Source organism: Manduca sexta, chromosome 2 (assembly GCF_014839805.1).
Source record: "Manduca sexta isolate Smith_Timp_Sample1 chromosome 2, JHU_Msex_v1.0, whole genome shotgun sequence".
NCBI classification, from domain to species: domain Eukaryota; kingdom Metazoa; phylum Arthropoda; class Insecta; order Lepidoptera; family Sphingidae; genus Manduca; species Manduca sexta.
Window position 1 is genome coordinate 5180454 of NC_051116.1, and position 20423 is coordinate 5200876.

General features: G+C 34.4%; 1 protein-coding gene across 1 annotated transcript in view; it reads left to right on the forward strand.

Annotated features, from left to right (window-relative positions):
• Window positions 1–6085: 6085 nt before the first annotated feature.
• Window positions 6086–20423, forward strand: part of LOC115456338 (ryanodine receptor) — a 158964-nt gene continuing 144626 nt past the window's right edge. Inside the window, 1 exon segment of the mRNA XM_030185358.2 lies at window positions 6086–6313. The gene's annotated coding sequence lies outside the window, so the exon portion shown is untranslated.

Below are 20423 nucleotides of genomic sequence, written 5' to 3' on the forward strand. Positions count from 1 at the left end.
ATATGGTTTGTACGTCACACCGCCAGTAACCGATCTAAATCGACTTTTGAATCCCTCTTTAAATGAACCAATTGACAACATTACATCTAAACGTACCTAAAACAAAAAAAGTTTCTTAATTTTTCTACTTTAAGTTCGATTTTGTTTTTTTTTAATACTTAATTTTGAAGAGAAATAATTAAAAACTTAAAATGCTTGATGACGTCATACGTACGGTTAAATGAAGTAGTTCCTTGGTCCACCATACTTTTTATTTAAAAAACTAAGATCGTCATTTGTCAGTGTTATTGACAAATGAAAATTGTCATCAAACTACAATAGGTACGTCACAACTGTCACCTTCAAAGAGAGAGACAAAAAAACTATCACTTCTTTTTTACTGCAAAGCAAAGGTCATTACGTCTTAAGCTGTATATATGGCCTCACTTGAAGCTTACGCCGTTTTAGAATTAAAAAAAAATCAAAGAGAAAATCATGAATGAAAATATCAGAATTTTGAAAAAAGAAAAAATTCGGGTCTCATAAATTTAGATCTAGTTTCATAAAATATTAACATTTGAGTATGTTGAAAAAATGTAATGTTGTCAATTGAGTTTTGACCGGTTTAATATTCGGAACGGATCGACTATTAAGATTGGAATTATTTATTGAGAACGGTTTTCGTTTCGACTGACATTATCCTCAGGCGATAGGACATTACCTTTAGGTATTGGTTTTTGTAGTCGACATAATGACTGCAACTGACGATTTAATAGTTTGGCTTGTCATTGATATACAAAAAAACGGAAATATGCGAAGAAAAAGAGATATATTGGACGGCTTTTTCAAACACTTTCCATTTAATTCTTTATTATTCTCACTAACTACGCAGAATAATTGGGTTTTAAAAGTACAAGTCTTAGGCTTACCCCCTTATTCATAGACGTTATTTATCTAAGGACGGAGCATTGCTGTGATAACAAATCTGTTCTCAGTGCTGACGGCATGGCAGCCTTCGCAGTGCGTAGACATAGGGCCGTTGTGATTGGCTAATACTGTTTACTGTCATAAACAAAGATGAGAAACACACTTGTTATCACAGCAATGCTCTGTCCTTAGATAAATAACGTCTATCAATAAGGGAGTTAGTCCTTTCCATAAAGATGCTTATTATTCAGATACACAAGCAATCCAATTTTAAGTTGTAATTAAAAATTACATTTAAAGATTGCATAACTTCAATTTAGACATTTAATTTGATCAGTCTTTCGGAATAAATAATAACTATAGAGCATTTATTGTTCGTTATGAATAATTGATGTTTGATTATATTTGTTTTAGTAGGGATTGCATGAAACGTGTCCGCGTACGGGTTGCGTTCCACCGGTACTGCGGCGCATACTATAATGTCGCATAGCTCGGAGTCAATTTATTTATTCAAGGACCTCCAACGAAGTATACACGGCATATAATGAAAACAATGTAGAATTTTTACAATTAACAATGTAACGTGCCTCTTCAAGTATAGGAGACCACAGCATGCAAATTTATATATAGGGTCATTTAAACATTGCGTTACTAAATTAAACCACACACTTGTCTTCACCTTTGCTGACATTGTGCCAAAAATCATTCATTAATAACAAATATTTTCATCAAAAATCCTGGTTTTAGTTTTCTGATTCTATGATCATTTTATAGTTTAATGCAAATATGGTGTGTGTGTGAGTGTATATCTGACTGAAAATATCATGTGGCCGCTGCGACGAACTCTCTTAGAGTAGTTAGTGGCATTAGGGCGCGTAAAATTAAAATTACTTTTTATTAATATTTATTTTGTTCGAAACTTACACTTTTTATTTTACATCTACGGCTCAAGTAAGTTATCGTAAAGTGTTATTTGCATGTAGATATGTATGTGGTAGTAACGCAATCTCAAAATGACCCTGTATTGGTACAGCGTATTTTCATAGAAACTATTAGTGTCGATTGCAGCCTGCGCTCTGCGGCTGCGGTCTGCAGTCTGCAGCTCGTCTCGGACTTGTACCTTTAAGCGATTTTTTGATGAGCTCGCACTTTTCTTTTAAACTAATCGAATATGAATTTTGTTGGATTTTAAAAGTACTCCGCAATTGATTTTTTTGTATATCAAATTATTTTCAAGAGGTTTTGAAGTCACCTGCAGAATAATGAAGTAACCGAATTGTGTTATTACCAAAAAATCGATTTGTCATTTATCTACTTAATTTAATCTATTGCAATACTTGCATATTCTTCGTTATTCGATATTCTATGTCAAAGTTGATGAGTATAAAAGGTGTTTTTGTTTCCTGCATCATCGATTTCCGAATATTTATCGATAAAATTATGAACTTATAGACTTTGTTTAATTAATATCGAATGTTGAAGGCTAACTGACTCAAGTGATATTTCATTTTGATTTTTTTTACTAGTTTAAAAACAGAAAAAAAGCTGATTTCACATAGGGACCGTTCAAGTATTACGTAACGCAATTTGGGGGGGGAGGGGATATTGTAAAACGTTACGATGCGTTACAGGCGCCGGGGTTCGTACAACGCGTTACGTAACAATGTTTTTTTTTTATTTTAAAACAATAACAAAGGTATTTTAACGACTTTCCGGTATTTTGCATAATTGTGAATATTCCAAAAAAATTACACTTTAGAGTTAAAAAAAAAATTTAATGATTTATTCATCACGTAGGCGAACATAGTTGCAATTATGATAAGTCAAGGTACATGAGAATATTTAATTATTACTTAATTAAATTAGCTTATATAAAAGACAATTTATATTGAAAATAAAATAAATGAAAAATATACCTATAAACAAAGAAGCCAGCTCGGGCTGGCAGGGGAGAAGAAGTTACATAACTTTTGGATGAATACGTTACGGCGCGTTACATGGGGGGTGGGGGGGTCAAAAATGTTCAAAAATTGCGTTACGTAATACTTAAACGGCCCTATATGTATGAAACTGAGTGTCGCAAAAAATCGCTTAAGTAAATTAGCCTTTCAATCGTCGATATAATTTAAAATAGACAATCGTTACTAAAATAATTATTCAAATAGAGTTGTATTTATCGATACTTATCGACTTAAACATAAAATATCGACACATCAAATTGCAATTTCGACTTAGCTTATGCCTAATTTAAAAAAGTGATACTATATTGTTATATACTTATCCTATCTTAGTGTATTGCCTGAAAACACTGCAATAGCAAAGGAAAATCGGACCTAAAGTTTAGGTGTTAATGTAGTTTTTCCATTGCAGTTGTATTTTGCAGGTAATAAGAGTAGTGAATTTGTACTCGAAACGCATTTGTGCGGTTAGTAACTAAGGATTCAAGATCGGTGCAGTTTTATTAGCATTTTTTTTTTATCTATAAATTAATTTTTCTTTTTGGCTCCGGCCGTGTAAAAATTCTTCAGTTCATCGATATATATGTACTACGTACTAGATTTCGCGTTTCGAATATTCTGTTCAACTGAATTGAACTGCAATCCATACAACTGCTTTAGTAATTCAATATTGACAGCTTGTGGTTGTGTACGGAGTGACGCTCATAATATAAAAACTCGAGTCTAAGTGTAAACCTGGATGTGAAAAAAAAAACTCAAATAACTAAAATTATTTGTTGTTCAAGTGAATAAATAAGTTATAACACTGACGTTTTGGTAGCCATTTTAGTTCAGATTTTAAACGTATAATATACGTCAATGCTTCACACGTATTACGTAGAAAGTAGTAAAGTTAAATCCGAAGTTCGTTTCGGACCGACGTTTCGGCGTTCGTTTTTTAAGTAGATCTGACGACGCCGTCAATTTATGTGTATCGCCATCGCAATCCACGACCACTATCAATAGTTCTCGAATAATAAAAAGTATTTATTATTTTGATCACATCCTGGGAAGGGACACAAAAGCGAAAAATGAGTCTCCTAGTTGCACGTCTGCTTATCCCTTTGGCGATAAAGGCGCGATTTTGCAAATTTTTTCGATTGATCCAATGATAACTATTATAGTTTCTTGAAATCCGTAACGTTTTTCAATAAATGATCCCAATCTCAATCTTCAATTCGATTCCGAATGAAATACTTTGTTATGATTGGTCCATTTTTGTAATGGATAGTAAAATGGATTGGTATCGTTTATTCAGATAGATCAGATTTTGTATGTAAATGAACAATGGTTTAATGCGATAAGGGGCCGTTCAAGTATTACGTAACGCAATTTTTGAAGATTTATGACCGCCTCACACCCCCATGTAACGCGCCGTAACGTTTACCCGTAACTTTAACCCCCCCTCCCCCCCCACCATGAAAAAGTTATGTAACTCTAAAATTTTTTTTTTCGCAAAGTACCGGAAAATCGCTAACATATCTTTGTTATTGGCTTAAAATAATAAATCCAATGTTACATAACGCGTTGTACGAACCCTCCCTCCCCCTGTTACGCATCGTAACATTTTACAAGACCGCCCCTTCCAAACAAATTGTGTTACGTAATACTTAAACGGCCCCTAAGGCCGCCAATTGTATATTTATTTTATTATTATTACTATTTCATGTTCGTACTTTCACTTTTGATGTACAATAAAGTGTAATAAATGAAAAAAATGCCATTAAACCGCACCGATAGACCCAAATGTCGATATAATAAAATTTGTATGTAAATTGTAAATATCCATCGGATTCTACTTTGTATTGCATGATATCGGCTATTGTTTAAATATAATTATTTATTTGATTATAATTTGTTATTTTATTGAGAAATAGGATATATCTCCCGAATATCGACTGCTGTACACAAGGTGTGAAACCCGTCAGTCTTTTTCTATTGTTTTGAATGAGGAGACGAGCCATTCGCCAGATGGTAAGCGATACGACCGCCCATAAACAGTAGAAACACCATTACATTACACATTAGTCGTCCAGGTAAGTGTCGCGTTCCGGGATCACCCTGTATATAATAAAGAAAAAATCATGATTCTTGAGAGGGTTGTGCAAGCATATAAAAAAATTAAATTAATTTATTCCTTATTTCACGAGCCTATAAATGAACTGCTCTAAACAACAAAAACCAACTGTACTTTTTCTCCTCTCCTTATCAGACTAAGGTAATTAAACTGATTTTGAAAAGAGCAACATCAGAGTTATTTGCCCGTTCTTCTCCGGTGAGAACTGATGGTAGAGTTAATATTGACGGAATCTAAACAATGTATAACATTTTACGGATTCAAATAAATCATTTCATTTCATATAATTTATGAACAGGCTTTATGACTGGCGAGAAGTAATAACTGAATTTCAGTTACAACCATCAACTTTCCCAAAACCCAAGGGACATACTCGTTCCCTCCAAAACAGCTACTAAGTGGCCACACAAGTTGCCAAGAAATTATAAGAAGCTAATAAATATAATAACAATCTATTACTCATGAAAATTAAAATCGCGTATTCGACTTATAAAATTAAATATCAAAATTATTAAATATTAGATACTTAAATGAATTATTTCAACATGTTTAATTCAAACTATAGGATAGGACCCAGGCTACATATTCGGTTCACTTCAACTGACTCAAATTCATGTATACCTGAGAATGCTCTAAAGGTTGCGAATGTGTGTGAACTCTCCCAACCCGGAATATGCCAGTTTGTATTGAAGAATATTATTTTCATCGCAATCTTACAAAATACAGATCCACGTGTCCACGACACGTGATATATATAAACTACAAAATCACCAATTTATAAACTTAGACTAATTTTTAAAATAAACAAACTATAAATTATCGTATTCATGAAATCATATTCACGTCCGCAGATTTATATATTATTAGGCCAATGAGTTAGTTTGTAAGGAAGTTACACTAAAGCTCAAGTGTTTCGCCCGGGTGTGTTAACGCTCAGTCAAAATAAAGTTAACCGGCTAAATTAAATTGAGCTGTAGCTAGGTAAAGGTGCACCTTGATTTGCACTGTCCAAATCACCGTTCAGAAGGTCAATCTAAATCAGCCGATTCGCTCGCCCAGCAAAATATAAATAGCACGCCACCGGCGCGCATGCGTGGTCCCGTTCTGTTCTAAATTCAAATAGTCCGGCGCTTGAGCAGCCCGGACATTCAACGAATTCGAATTTTGAAATTTTGTTTAAATTTCGAATTTCGCGTCGACTGGAGAGGCCGCGAACGAAGGACTGTGCGTTCGGAAACGGACGATTTGTGTTTATTTTTTTGTGTGAAGTGATAATGTGTGACCAGTGCGTGCAGCGTTGATTCCAGAATTCGGATTACTGTCCATAAAACTGGTAAGTATTTGGTTTATTTTACTTTTTATATTTGGAACAAAGAAACAAATCAGTTGTATCATAAAATTTCATGATCATATTTTCCATGCATACACTTTGATAAAGCTAAGTGGTTTTAATACCACTGTCTTTAATTACATAACGCTAAAAAAAGCAGAGAGGTTAGCCACATTCCGCAAATTCTCGCCATAAATTCAGTTTTCCCGCGACTCTAGCTTCCCGCTACCATTCCGAAATACTTCAGTAATACATCAGTCTGCGTCTAATTATTTTAATCTCGGTTTTATATTCTATCATCTCATATTACGAAATGTTATAAAAAATGCTCAAATTATATAGCTACCACATTGTGATTAGCCAAATTATACATGTAGAGGTTATTTCATGGATGTAATATAAATATGTTTTTTGTTTTCTAAAAATACTAGCCAGAGGTATAAATAATGTCCTGTAAATACTATAATGAAAATTAGCTTTACAAGGGTGTTAGATACTGAATCATATCCAAACAGTATGAATAGTTATTCTGATTCATATCCTGGTGCCGAAGCCAAAACGATTTCTACAATTGTTAACGCTAATAAAAAACAAAAAAAGGTATAGTACTGACATATCGTATCGATAAGCTTATCGTTTATACATAACGTTAGCGTTTACGATTGTACAAAGGCATTTTGGGTATATCCCCTGCTTAGTTTCTAAAATATATGACTAGAGATTTGATCGGTCATTGATTCACATTGTAGTGTTCTGTTCCGTTTATTTGCCTCTAGAATTCAACTACATCAAAGGATAAATAACCATCTTGTAAATCACAGCTCTTTAGAATATCCAAATCAAACTTAAAACGTATAATGAATCAAGGAAACTCATATGAATTGCGATATGCAGTCTCTCCTAAAATCACTACACTACTAAGATAGTAACAGTCACTTCCAGTCATTCCACTGCTGGGCATGGATCTCTACTACTGAGAGATATTAGGCCTTAGTCCGACGCGCTGGCCTAGTGCGGATTGATAGACTTTACATACCCTCAAAAATCCTACAGGGAACGTCTTAGGTATGCAGGTTACCTTACGATGTTTTTCTTTACCTTTAAAACAAGCTACACAAAGAATACATACATTATTTTAGAAAAAATATGGTTTTGAACGTGCGGACATTCGTCTCGGCAGCCCGTTTCTCATTCAACTAGGCTATCGCTGCTTTTTGTTGTACATTATCTGTTGTATATTAGTGATAGTCCGCAACAAGTTGAGCATCTTCGACGTCCTGTTAATTCACCAATGTAAAACCTCAAATATTTAAATATAACAAAAATCTTCTGCCGGAAAGGTTTGGCGTATTGCCTATACCGATAGTAATTAGTAGGTCATGCCATGTTGGTATGCGATATCGCATTGACTTTGAGATATAAACGTTAATGAAATTACTGGGCAATGTGATTCATATTGTATTTGCATTGCCACCCTGGTGATTAAAACTTCTGGGGAGTATTTCTCATGTAGACATGTTATCTCACTAATATTTTATTACTTATCTTACTTATGTTTTTAAAAAGTTTGTGAAAATGCTTGTTAGAATGAAATTCGGAAACAGCTGCATGTTTTTGGATAAAATTTGGCACACAGATAGGCAATGCTATGGATTAACACGCGCTAGTTTATCCTCGTTATTTACTACCATATGAAACAATTGAAGTTTTGTGAAAGTGAAGGGCACGCACCTCTGACTTTTTTTAAAGTTATGTCGGTACTTTTGTGAATTATCGCTTTCTTTAACAGTGAAGAACAATATCGTGAGAATACTGCATATCTAAGAAATTCTATAAGAAGAATATTGAACGTATGTGAAGTCTACCAATCCGCACTAGGCCAGCGTGGTGGACTAAGGCCTAATCTCTCTCAGTAGCAGAGGAGGCCCGCGCACAGCAGTGGGCAAGTATAATATAAAACAGGGCTGATATTCGAAATAAAACTAATAATTTATAAGAATAAATACTACTAAAAACTCATATTATTATAATATAAATCGTAACTTATTTAGGTAGGTATCTTTTTTTTTATTCTGGCAAGTTAAAATGCACTGCACCTGATGGTAAGTGGAAAGAGATCCAATAGAATGTTACTGACGAAAATTGTTTACCCTTCAACAGTCGACACAATTATGCCGGCCTGTAGGGACCGGACATACCCGAGCTGATCCCTGAACGCGACACATTTACGTGAGCCACTATGGCGGGTTGTAACACCTTGTGTACGGTGGTCGCTATCTGGGCGGATATAAACTATATCCTACCACCACCAAAAATCTACAATATAGTTAAACGCAATTCCTTTAAACATAACAAAATCTAAAACGTATGTTTACGTTGTTTATAAAATAACTAAAACTATGATAACTAAAACAGATACTAAAATATGAATATGACGCCATCGACGGACAAGCCAAGAACTGCTAATCTTCGGGTACAATCATTCTCATTGTGCCAAACAAAGAGATCTGAGATTATATAGAGCGGACATTGGGAACATGGTCTTACAAAAATTGCGCTCTCATGCGATGGTTAATCAATCTACCGTGAAATAGCAAAACACCAAAAACACTTAAATTTTTTCCATATCGTGATTTGCATATTTCTAATGTCCGTATTAGCATATTTTCTGTATGTTATTATTGTATTAATATCTGAGGATGCTTTGACAACTTAAAACAATACTACGGCTAATTGCCAATTGGTAATAACTTTTGGAGCACTTTGCTCCTATTGTTCTATTACAATATAAACTGTTTATTGTCTGGTGTTAACACGCCCAAATATAAATCAACGTAGGGTAGAGTAGAGTTTCAAATCCTATTTATTCTCATCATTTTACAGGAAATTATATAGTCTAGAATCGTACTATTTTAATAAATAGTTCAATGGGACCAGTAATTGCACGCTTAGACTTTCGGTAACCTATTTAAAAAAGACGATTTGTAGGAAACAAAAAATATTTTTAAAAAAATATATCAAAGGCAGTGGGACGATCGTCGAAAGTGGGAAGCTCTATTTCTATTCTATAATTTTGACGTTTTGTCGTCATAGGGTTATAGAGCATGCTTCGCAAGGCCGTTTTTAATAAAATCAAAAAATAAAAATTAAAGTTAGGTCACTTAGTTCCAAGGCTGCGATTTGTAAAACGGTTTGGATGTTCGTTAGAAGTAAACGCAGATTTGGTACACTGATCGATCAGTTTTGGATAAACATCGCCTTATTGGAACAGTCCACGGTGGTAATTTTATTCTGGGAAAGGGCTTTCAGGCTGCCAAAACCACAAACAATACTTAATGAGGTGAATAAGAAATTAAATATTTTTATAAGTTATAATAATACTGCAATGTGGGTAGTTGCATAAATGCTAAAGCATATATCAGAATCTTTATAAAAACGACAACCACCTCTAGAAGGGAATCTCTTGCTTCTGATTTGCCTTACAATACTGACACCAGAAAGCAAACATACTATGAAAAATAGATAATTGAAACGAATAATGAATTGTAAAACACTAAGTTTTCAAAAACAGGAGACTATAAAGGACCATTTTGTAGGTGTTTTAGTTGACACAATTTTTTTATTAACAAGATATCAATGGCAAAGGTTCCATATAATCCGATTCCTGCCTCCCTTCACGTAGAATCTAAATATCATTAAAACAATTTGTTGACCGCATTCTTGTACCTGTATATGTTACAGTCAAAACCCGTTCTCAGTTCCAACGCGTTTTCCCTAGTTAAACCTTATTTTCGCTAACTACCTTAAAATTAGAATTAACTGCTGCTAAAAATGACTATCAGGGAAAAGTACTTCTAACTAGACAAAACACGTTTTGTCGAAAAGATTCAGTTAAAACTGTTTCAAACAAAGTCAAACTTCAATTGTTATATGCCGTTATTTACTATTATATACTAACCTAAACCTGCATCAAGAATTGCACTAACTTTTAGTAAAAACTGTACAAAATTCCTTCCAGTAGATTTTGAGTAAATCGATCACATACAGACTAACAGCTTTAGGGTATTTTATTTTATAATATGCTGTAATGTACTATTATACACTAACCTAACCTAACCTAAACCTTCTTCAGGAATCTTACTATCTTTTAGTAAAAACCACATGAACATCCGTTCAGTACATTTTTAAAAAACGTTAGAACTAGTTTTATCTAATATTTAAATATAGAACAATAAATTCTAGTTATAATTAGGGAATTCTAGTTTTAACAAAAGCTTAGTGGAAACTATTTTTAATTAGTGAAAATTGGAACTGACAGCGGGTTTGACTGTAACATAATATAAGTTATACCCATATATCCGGTTCCCTTTCGGGAAATTTCACCTTTCGCCACTGCAAGATCTATATAAAATATGGCTCTCGAGGTCATTTTGAATGTCACCTAAATCCAAAGCAAAAAGATTTATAACCGTCAAATCTAAAGAAATCCTGAAACTGATAAATCGTTCCAATGTCCTTGAGGATCCTTTCATCGGTTTTCCTTTGTTAAAGACGAGACACGCAAAAGTCCTTGAACTGTTATCTTAAATGTTAGATAAATTGGGGTAAAGTTGTATTTGACTTATCTTTATTTAAAACTTTTATAAAATAGGTACGTCGTATAAATTGTAAATATGAACAAATCATTGAAATCTGATGAAAAATCTACAAGTTATAAGCCATTGAAATTAGGTACTAGAGGTGCGTGTCAAAAAACAGAAAAGGGAAGAAATACATGCGTGTGACGTCAGCGGGCGTTGCGATGCGTGCGAAACAAAGAGCAATATCTCCACTCCATTTTCACTCCTGCACGTAGCAATATATGAAATTTGAATTATTGCCTCATTTGTTATTGAATTTTAATGCTGTTTTCACAGAAGGTCTTCTTTCTTTGTTTTAATTGCCGTTACATATTAAATAATGCATAAAATCATCAGTCAAAGACGGGACTTTTGCGGGACTTGCGGAAAGTCTTTTTCATGCGGACGGAGCCGCAAACAAAAGATTGTCTATAAAGATTGTCCCGAATTATGGGACTTGAAAACAATATTTATTAGATCTATATTCAATATATTTCATCATTGGGTTTTTAAAATCCGCAGGTTCTAAACCCAAGGCAACGCACCTTTGACTTGTCTAAAGTGGTGTGTGTATTCTTTGTGAATTACCACTTACTTTAACAGTGAAGGAAAATATCGGAAGACCTACATACCTGAGGAGTTATGAATAAGAATTTTGAGGATCTCTGAAGTCTGCCAATCCGCACTAGACCAGCGTGGTGGACTAAGGCCTAATCCCTCTCAGTAGAGGCTCGTACCCAGCAGCGGGACAGTATGTAATGCAGAGCTGGTTTTATTATTTCATCAATCAGTTATCGGTTTATAAACAACACTGTTTTGTCAACCATCTGACATCAAAAAAATCTGCTTCGGGAATTTTCTACAAAAGCTTAAAAGAACCTCTTTATTGTTACGTTAACCTCTTATTGACTTTACGGATGAATTACACCTCAGTCCCCCCCGTGACCATGAAGGCTGCAAAGTCTTCGAAACGTCGGGAGAAAAATAAAATACTTACCGCGATAGAATCCGAAAATATAGTTTAATTTTAATGTCTAACATTCGCGTAAACAAGAAATCACCTCATTATTGTACTATTCGGGCTGAAGCAAGATGATATTATGGATAACACGTAGCAATGGCGAAACGTCCATATAATGCGATTCCTACTGGCTTTTCTTTCATAATTTATGTTTCTTATTATCATTAGAACGATTTGCACACCACATTCATGCATATTATTGGTACGTATATATTGTTAGATCCCCTATCGGAAAATCCACCCTTCGCCGCTATTACGTATTTAAACCGTCGTGGAACATAATAATTTAGTAATAGCATGTCGCATGATCGTCTAGAAAATACTTGTAAGTATGGCTGAGTACAAATTCGCCACAAATCTAATTCCGCAAAGCTGGCAACTCCGCCGAAAGCTCTGCAGTCGCTTAGTTGTCTGCGGCTATCCGCCGCGTCGCCACACATTCGTGGCGTGTTAACCAAAACAATACGCCAGTGTTAAAAAGTGTTATTTTGTGTTAAAAGTGCTTGTGAAGTGTTATATAACCGAATGTATGCAAATGGATGTGAAAAAGGTTGGTTTATTAACTTTGAGTGTGACCTCAGTACGTTTTCAAATTAATTGTCGTATTACGTGAGTGCACTGTACCTTATTTTAAATTGTGTGCGATGTAATTTGTTTTTAATTATATTTGAATTGCGAACGTTATTAAAGTGTTGACGATCTCTCTCAGGGGTAGTGCATTAATAAAATGGTTAGGATTTCATTCTGGGGATGTAAAGTAATTGTAAATATGTAGAAGAAAAGTTTATTAGATTCCAAATAGGAACTTCGGGTTAGACAAAGATAGGACAATAGAAAAACTTTATTTTTGATCATGGAACAATAAAACTTATATCTACACATTTAAAGCTTACTTTAAAGTTGGAAACTGTCGGTTCGTACGTTAATTTAGAGACATAGAGCTTTATTCTGTGTAACGCTGTATACGCGTAATGCGGCTGTGTTATCTTCGTGGAATTAGCATAGAATAGTATTCTATATACCAATATTGTTTTAATCGTGACGCGGTGCGTTACGTGTTTGTTACGTACTATCAAAATAACGTGTGGGTTAGAGAATAAGGCGATATTAACTATCGTAGTTCTTTGTATAGCAGATAATGCACGAGATAAAGAGACAGAGAGAGAGAGAGAGATAGATGCAAAACTAATAGAGCAGCATGATAGTTTTCGTATATGCTATTCACCCGAGTGAGTGGGACCATTAATGAGGTGACAAAACAGATATTTTCGCAAGAAAGTGAAGTGAATTGACAAAGATTTTGTTATTTACACCTAATAATTAATATTTATTAATTTTATGTTTTATTTTGTTCTATGATTTAATAATGTTTATGATTTTTTTGTTTTTAATTTAATTGTTTTTTAATTTTAAATTAATGACATTGACCCACATTGTCGCATTGGAATACTACTGTGTGAGAAAAATAAAAATAAATAAATTACATTTATGGTACTAAAACCTATCTTTTTTACGAGGTCGAGTAAAATATATTTCGCGTCGCCAGTGATAATATGTATAGGATTATGATGTCGTTTAGAGCTTGGTTCTACTCACAGTAAGATACATAATGTGTTAGTTTTATTTATTAAAAGGAACAACTCACAAAACATACATCGATACCAACAAACAAAAAGATAAATGTTGTTTCAATTATGAGTCGTCACAGCATGCACAAATACAAAATGAGTGAAAAGATAAAACAGGGTAAAGGATTAGTAAGACTTCTTATCCCCAAAGGGATATACGGAGGCGCAACTAGTGCTCCCAGCTTGTTCTGGCACTCGATACAAACATTGCCAAATCGGGTACCAGTTACAAATTTCGCATGCTTTTTAAGATAAGAAAAATTTCACTTATTTTAGCTGACCGGGACGGGAATTGAATCGTGAACCTTGCGATTTAGGCATAATAAACTGCCAGTAGCACTGGTGGTAGGCACCAGTTATAACTTAAGATACATTATTATATACGACTTATTAGGTATTCCTAATAAGTTTAAAAAAACGCTTAGACTTTGACAATAGAGCGATAAATCGGTATTCATTTGAAAAAAATCGAGAAATACTACGTACTATTTTTACTTACTTTACTTTTACCTCTGGTAAACACGTCGCACTATGTTTGTTTCGTTACATCCATTTGCATTTCCAATGTATAATGACCTACACATGTTTAACAAATAAATGCATCTTGTATCTTGTATCTTGTATGCTGCTCTCTTAGTTCGTGCATTTATCTACTATACAAAAAACTACGATAGTTAAAATCGTCTCAGCCTTGTAAGTGGATTTATGCATTATATTCAAAATTAGTTCGGTTTATAGTTTTTTCAATTTGTTAGATTTTTGCCATTTCAATTGGTGACGCGCTGTCTGGCTTCCCAGAGGGATGCGTGGAGGTCAATGAAAGGTTAATGTTATGAAAAATATTTCCAGAACTGAAAATCGATTCAGGACTTGATAGCTAACTATATAAGTCTATAACAGCTGTTGTGGCTTTGCTCATTTTAATTATTTCTTTCTAATTTTCGCTCACGGTACAGTCCGATTTACGTACCGTAAAATGGGATAAGGGATATGCGACTCTATTAGGTTCTAATAGGTTAGGTATTAAGAAACAGAAAAACCATACACAATATTTTTGCAATAAACAAGGAAAATTTTTTGCCATGCACAATTTTACAATAAATAAATACCTATTAATTGATTTATTGTTGCGTGCAATTTAATTCTATACAATGAGTATTATATACTATCTATATTTTTTTATTGATTTATTACACTTTATATACAAAGAGTATAAAGGAGGACTTAATGCCGAAGGCATTCTCTACCAGTCAACCTTTAGATGGTGCAGAGACAAAGAAGACTGATATCAATTAAAAATATAAAATCTACGTCATATAAATATACCCACATACATACATACAAAAAAACAAACAAACATACATAAATAATATTATATATTTACATATATATTATATTGACTTAGCTGAAACTAATGAAGACATTCTGCCAACCCATTCAAGAGTAGTTTCCGAACTCTAGTTTTAAAACCAAGCCGTGTAGTGGTGGATCTTACTTCGAAATGGAGCGCGTTCCACAGAAGAATATATATTAATGGTATGAAATAATATATTAAAGTAAGCGTTAAAATAAATTACACTTACCTTAGTATTAATAATAATTCGTAATAACCATATTAGAATTCAGTGGAATATTTTCTAGGGGTAATTTTTAAATGACTAAACCTACAAATATGAGCTGAAAAATTTTCTATATTACTTTTGAGTGCTATAGGCTACTATTTCTCTCGAGTTTTTTTTTATTGCTTTGAATGACGAGACGATCTTGCCGTTTGCCTGATGGTAAGGGACACGACCACCCATAAACAGTAGAAACATCATCCAACACCTTGAATTACAAAGTATTGTTTGGTATTCCACTGCGCTCGCCATCCTGAGACGTGAGATGTTAAGTTTTATTATGTCCAGTAGTTACACTGGCTACAATGTGCTTCAAACCGGAAAACTACAGTGACTACTCACTGCTGCTTGGCGGCAGAAATAGACAATGCGGTGGTACCTACCCAGGCGGACTGTCTCGTGTGAGAGACCTACCACCAGTAAATATATAGCGGGACTTTTATCCCGGAAAACTCATTTATGCGGGCGAAGTCGTGAGCAATATAAGTTATATACCTTGAATTTACTCGCTATTGAATAACAGTAAATTAGGTACGCGTTTTATTACGTCTTAAAATTAAAAATTGATCTATCATTGGCGACAAGCGAGCGGACAAATTTAAGAATTCGTGAATATTGTTCAGTTTTTTTAATTTGTTGATTTGGATCTACGTGTATGTTTTTTGTGGAAAGTGATTTTTGTAAATGAATGTAACGAACAGGTTACTCGTCTGGTAGTATACACTGGCGGAATTCATAAGTACAGCTATAGAAACTCTAACTAATAATGTATCGACTATATGAAATACCTATACATAACTCTTTGGATCTGAATGAGCTATATGACAATATAAATATAATTGAATTGGGTGTAACTCCTGTAAGATTATTTTTAAAAATAAATAAATTAATCATTTAAACTTTGTATAAATTGCTGATGCTTTACATCCATACTCAACCCAACAATCGAGGGCAAAACAAAGTAAAATCTTTTGCACACTCCTCAGGTAAGTTTCACTTTAAAGAAACTAGGTCCCAAGCAGGTCACAGAAACTGTGCCGCTTTCAGATAGCACTAAGTAAACATTTGCTACGAGGTAATCGGCTGGTTTGGGGGTTGGTAGACGTCATGTTCAGTTCTATATATTCTTCACAAGTGGCCATATTATTAACGTGTTTATTGTAAATAATCTTACTAATATTATAAAAGCGAAAGTTTGTAAGGATTGATGTATTGTTTGTGAAAAAATTACTGAACGGATTTTGATGAAACTGTACAGTAATATTGGTTATACATCAGATAATACACAGGCTATAAAATATAATGATTTTGTGTAATTTGGTCATAATATAACGATACATATCAAGTAAGTCGGAAAAACAATTATCCCGAAAAAATCCTTCACGCGGGCGAAGCCGCGAACAAAAGCTAGTTATTAATAAACTTGAGTAAAAATATGTGTTATTGACACGAGTGTTTATTTCAAAATAAACGGTAAAGAAGCAAACAAATCAACAGAACATTCAAATACTTAGTAATATAGCACACATAAAAAATAATCAACACAAAGGTCACAATCTACAATAGTGTGACCCAAAAATAAAAATAAATTGTGAAAAATCGGGCACATATTTGTATTTTAAAACTTACCCCCTTATTCATAAACGTTATTTATCTAAGGACGGAGCATTGCTGTGATAACAAGTCTGTTTCTTAGTTCTGACGGCATGGTAGCCTTCGCAGTGCGTAGACATAGGGCCGTTGTAATTGGCTAATATTGAGATACAACTTGAATATAGTTGGCTGTCAGATAAATAAATCTGAACAAACAGCAAGTTGTCAGATAAACAAAGCTGAGAAACAGACTTGTTATCACAGCAATGCTCCGTCCTTAGATAAATAACGTTTATGAATAAGGGGGTTAGATTTTAAAATTCCAAATGTTTTCTACAGGTTCAATATACCGAGATAAAAAGTTCGTCGGACTAAACATTAATTAATTTTCGTGCTATTATACATTACAGCACTAAATTATAACCCGCAGTGCACCCTTGGGGCATTAGCATAAATTGTTATGCATATTGCAAAGTTTCTAGGCTTTACCTACTCGGTTTCCTAGAATTGGGTTTATATTGGCATTTGTAACAAAATTACAGTGTGGAAAAGTACGAAAAGCGAGTGATCATAACTTCTTTTAATATTTTTGAGACATAATTAAAATCAATTAAATGTTAAAAAAAAATTCCAAAGGAATAAATAACATATTATTATGACAATGCGGCGATAGCCCAGTTGGGTGTGGAACGGACTGCCAAGACGAATGTCCGCAGGTTCAAATCCCAAGGGCACACACCTCTGACTTTTCTAAAATCATGTGTGTATTCTTTGTGAATTTATCGTTCGCTATAACGGTGAAGGAAAACATCGTGAGGAAACCTGCACATCTGAGAAGTTCTCTACAGGAATTTCGAAGGTGTGTGAAGTCTACCAATCCGCACTAGGCCAGCGTGGTGGACTAAGGCCTAATCCCTCTCAGTAGTAGAGGAGGCCCGTGCTCAGCAGTGGGCAAGTATATAATACAGGGCTGATATTATTATGAAAACAATGATGATTATTATATTGCTAAATTGAAATAACAAATGCGGAAACGTGACAAAAATATCCGTTAGGCGAAAGGTCATTGTAGTACGAACGATATTAAAACAATTAGAGGGCGGGGAAGTTAATAACGAGAAATAGCCGCGCATATTCAATGAACATGCGATTCCTTCGTTTTGAAACGTGCTGGTTTGTTCACATAAATGTCTATTTAGAAATACTTTTTTCATAATTTCTTACGTTTACGCGACGATTAATCATTTAATATAAATATTATCGGATTTTATTACTGTTTTTATATTATAACTAGTTGACCTGACAGACGTTGTCCCGTCTTAACTATGAATTTGCAGCGCGCATTCTGTCGATCGCTGACAGTTATTTCAAACAATTGACAGCTATATAAAAATAATATATTCGTTAATTTTTCCAATTTTCCTCGCAATTTTTTGAATTTTTTCTTTCTTAAGAACCTTCTCCTGACAATAACAAACACAACAAAAAAATATGGTGAAATCGGTCCAGCCGTTCACGCTTGATGGCTTGACCAAGGGAATTAGGGATGTCATTTATATATATATATATATATATATATATATATATATATATATAGATTTTCTCACGCCTTTTCGAAGACTTGGTAGCCTTCATGGTCGTGGGAGGGACGGAGGTTTAGGTCGAAGCCGCGACCGAAACTAGTTAATCTAAAAAAGAAGCCGACAGTAATCGGGTTGATGACCGCTACGCCAGTGCAGGGTATACTTAATTTAATTCTAATAAAGACATAAAAATAATTGAATGTAGTTATTGGCATTTGTCTGTTCCCAGGAGCGAATGGCTGCTTATTTTTAACCTCGCGAAAATAGGTCAACGTTTGAATGGGGAAATGTTTTTTACTGACTATTCGTCGTCTGAGCGAATTAGGACGCATTGTAATGTTGGTTGGTTAATTCTATCTTAATATAAAGGGTCATTTTGACATTGCGTTACTAAATGAAACCCCATATTTATCTACTTGGAAATAACACTTTACAATAAGTTACTTGACCCGTAGATGTAAAATAAAAAATGTAAGTTTCGAACGAAACAAATATTAATGAAAAGTCATTTTAATTTTACGCTCTCTAATGCCACTTCTACTGTAAGAGAAGTCGTTGCAGCGGCCACGTCATACTTTCAGTCAGAAATACACTCACACGCCATATTCGCATTAAACTAAAAAATTATGAAAAAATCAGAAAACTAAAAACAGGATTTTTAGCAAAAATATTCGTTACTAATGGATAATTTTTGGCACAATGTCAGCAAAGGTGAAGACGAGTATGTGGTTTCATTTAGTAACGCAATGTCAAAATGAACATGTATAAAATTAAAGAATTTGTTTGAATGCGTTAATCTCAGAAACTACAAAACCGATTTTGATTTTGTTTTACTAATAGGAACATTACTCCTTAGTGTTATATATTACATTTTATCCAAGAATAATATTTATACCAGAAACAATTTTTTACACGGGCGGAGCCGCGGGCAAAAGCTAGTTCCCATGCAACGATATATATTACAGAAGCCCCCCGAGGCAATTCTTGTGCGCTCGGTCTCCACACCGAATGCACGCCGGGGGGACATTATGTCGCGGACCTAGGCACACTATAGGTGATGCCTACACCCCCAAGGTTGCAAGTTCACATGGGGGGTCTGACAGGGACTCGTAGAACAATTCACCTTCCTTTCTTCTCCGCCCATCCTAGTACTTCCTCTTCCTTCCCCCTTCTTCCCCCTCCATTTCTCCTCTTCCTCTCTTCCTCCAGGGCCTCGGAGTCGTTAAGCCGGGGGGTTCGAAGTATCCCATTCGCTCGTCCCCCCGGTCTGGACTGTGGGGTCTGTAACTAAAAAAAAAATATTACAGAAGATATTGCCACTAAGGTTACCCTGACTCGATTGTTCGAAATACCTCCTATCTAGGACATACCACCATCGGATTTTAAAACTTAATGACATCTAATTTAAATTCATATTCCAATAGAGCTGAATCGAATATGCTTGAAAAATTCATTTGGGAAGCCAACATTCGTTTTCGCATATTAATGGTTTTAACTGGGTTTCGACAGGGATTTTACGAATATAACAGCCGTATTCAAATCTACACTCTAGCGAAACTCGTATAAGATTTACTTTTGATTGTGTTACTGTTATGCTATTTTTAAACGTTTACAGACGAAGATTTCTGACAAAGGTTTAAGTGAACTTTTTCTTCGATATTTTGGTCTTTAGGTTATATAATTAATGCGAAAGCGTATAAAGATATTAGTTACAATTTAAGTTATGAAATACTAGGCGTTATATATAAAATATCAGCCCTGTATTATATACTTACCCCTGCTGGACATGGGCTTCCTCTACTACTGAGAGGGATTAGGCCTTAGTCCACCACGCAAGCCTAGTGCGGACTGATAGATTTCACACACCTATAAAAAAATGATCGCATCAAAATAAGTAATAATTCCCGTTAAATACAAGATATCTTTCTTGAAAAAATAAACTACATTTATATCTTCTTGCTGTAAACAAAATGTCAGATGCCACCATCGATCCAAGTGCAAAGAATTTTACGCTGGGTCAAAGGTTAAGATGCTCAATTATGGTAATGAG